At 37.0% G+C, this 2800-nt stretch overlaps 1 protein-coding gene across 9 annotated transcripts in view; it reads right to left on the reverse strand.

The window, feature by feature from the left end:
- The window catches only part of DIAPH2 (diaphanous related formin 2), a 914924-nt gene that overhangs the window by 889343 nt on the left and 22781 nt on the right, over positions 1 to 2800 (reverse strand). The gene's annotated exons all lie outside the window — the stretch shown is intronic.

The following is a 2800-nucleotide window of genomic DNA, read 5'->3' on the forward strand; positions in this document are numbered from 1 at the left end:
TGATTTATCTGAATTTTACTCATTGCAAAAATCAATAGACTGAAATACTTTTTTGTTTGGCAAATATGTAATGTACTTTTAGGACATATACCATTTTACAAGTACCAGAAAGCAACAATATCAAATACAGTAAAAGGAAAATGCATCAAGGTCTCTATGAAGCATTCAATGAAACAATTTTTATAAGTTTCAAGTAGAGTGATATTTGTAGACAATACATCTAATATTTGTTTTGATTTTAGAAATATAGATTTATCTCCATTAATAAAAGCTATGATAATATAAAAAAAATAAAATTACCATATTCAATAAATGCCTTCATCTGTCATGGAAAGAATGTTATAATAAAGTAATAATTTGTGATTAGTAAGTTCTAAATAATTAGAATAAAATCTGTTTGACTACCATGATCATTCAACAAGCCTTGATTCGAAGGTATGCTGGTCCTTCACTATGCCTGGAAATGGCAAAGAAAGGAAATGTTAACTAGAATCTCATTTCATAGCATGAAAAATGAGCTTGTACTGTAAAGTAATATACAGACATAAGGTCCAGTAGGTGGTTAATTTTTTTAAGTTGGTTAAATGGAAGAATCATTAAAAGTAAAAATGCACCAGGTGCAGTGGCTCACACCTGTAATCCTAGCACTTTGGAAGGCCAAGGCGGGTGAACTGCCTGAGCTCAAGAGTTCAAAACCAGACTGGGGAACACGGTGAAACACTGTCCCTACTAAAAATACAAAAAAATTAGCCAGAGTTGGCAGCATGTGCCTGTAATCCCAGCTACTCAGGAGGCTGAGACAGGAGAATCACTTGAACCTGGGAGGCAGAGGTTGCAGTGAGTCGAGATCGCACCATTGCACTCCAGCCTGGGCGACAAAGTGAGACTCCATCTCAAAAAAAAAAAAGTTAAAAAAATCTTCAACATTGTATTGTAACTTACGACATCAAAACACAAATTTGTCAATATTTGGATGCAGAGCTACATCAGAGCAACTTCCTTTCATAAACCATACCCTTAATGCACTCTCTACAGTATGTAGTTTCATTTTCTTTAGAAGACAGAACTTAGAGACACCTGCAAAGCCATATGAATCCTTCTGGACTTGTTCTTTTCCCTAGGCTTTCAGTTACCTCACCCATGCTTAATTCTGTAGCAATCCTTTGAGCTTTTATCAATTTATGCAAAAGACTTAATTTTCATAGAAAGATTTCTTTCATCAAATTGCATGTTTAATTGAATAATATAATTACAATAGCAATCACTGCTGGCATTTATAGGTTTGGGAACAAATGTAAGTGACTGGTAGGCAGAGATTTGGTAAGCAATTCAACAAACAGAAACGGAATACTTTATAAATTATTAGAAACCAATGCTTTTAATGATATTCATCATTTGCCTCAATGATCAAATTCTCTAAGCTTACAAATTACATGTTACCATTTATGGGTAAGAAATATGAAACTTTTTTCATTTGTTAATTACTGCTTAAAATAAGCCATTATGGAATATTCCCTTCATTCAAAAGGCCATATGGGCAGTCCCAGACTTACAAAAGTCCCATCCCCTACTGCTACTCTTCTTGCCCTATTTGCCTACCCTCAACTCCAGAAGCCTCTCTGCTGGTCTCATAGAGGCAGGCATGAAAAAACAGAAGTTCTGAAAGATGGGCTTATATGTGAATGAAGGCAAGACTTGAAAAGTTGAAACAATTATCCCTAGGGGAGAACCTGAAAGCAAGACTGCTTATATGATTACCTACCTTCCCAGAACATTCTATTGCACTGTCAGACTTTATTCACTTTATTGTGCTAACTGACAGATATTTCACCAAGAAATTGATGTTAATAATCATTTTTTTGGCCAAGCGCAGTGGCTCATGCCTGTAATCCCAGCACTTTGGGAGGCTGCGGCGGGCAGATCTCCTGAGGTCAGGGGTTCAAGACCAGCCTGGACAACAGGGTCAAACCCTGTCTCTACTAAAAATACAAAAATTAGCTGGGCGTGACGGCAGGAACCTGTAATCCCAGCTCCTCAGGAGGCTGAAGCAGGAGAATGGCTTGAACCCAGGAGGCAGAGTTTGCAGTGAGCCTAGAGCACACCACTGCACTCCAGCCTGGAGGACAAGAGTGAGACTTCATCTCAAAAAAAAAAAATCATTTTTTAAATCACAATAAAGTACCTTCAAAAATAATTGCATAACTTAGTTCATTCTAATACTCAGCAGAGATAACTTATATGACAGAAATCAAAACTTTGGGAAGAGGTAGGTACACTGAGCAATGGGAAAGATCTTGGGGGTGGGGAGAGAGACAGGAGGATGGGGGTCACCTGGGGGGAGGGATACAATTATACGGAAAAGAGGTACAGAAAGGGATTTGGAATATCCTAAACATAAAATTTACCAGTTTCCAAATTTAGCCTATGGTCAGAAAAGAAGAAACTTTCTTCAGTGTTTCTATAACCACATGGCGCATATCTGCTCCCAGAGCTCAGACACATGCTATTAATAGAACAGCTCATCTGCAATGTAGATTAAGTGGAATCTGAAAAAAGATGAGCTACCCTGGGAACCTAACCTCCATTCATAATATGTTCCCAAAGAAACAATTTCTTAGAGATATAAAAAAAAAAAATGCCTTGCAAACACTTTTTAGAATATAGCATGCTCCTAGTATCCACAGAACTAAAGAATACTCACAGAGCAAAATTTAAAATGTAGAAGAGATAAACGGAGAAAGGAGCCAAAATTACCATTTGCAAGAAAGAAGCAGTCGTCATTAAATCATTGTATCTTGGT

Source organism: Cebus imitator, unplaced genomic scaffold, assembly GCF_001604975.1.
Source record: "Cebus imitator isolate Cc_AM_T3 unplaced genomic scaffold, Cebus_imitator-1.0 Scaffold210, whole genome shotgun sequence".
Lineage (NCBI taxonomy): Eukaryota > Metazoa > Chordata > Mammalia > Primates > Cebidae > Cebus > Cebus imitator.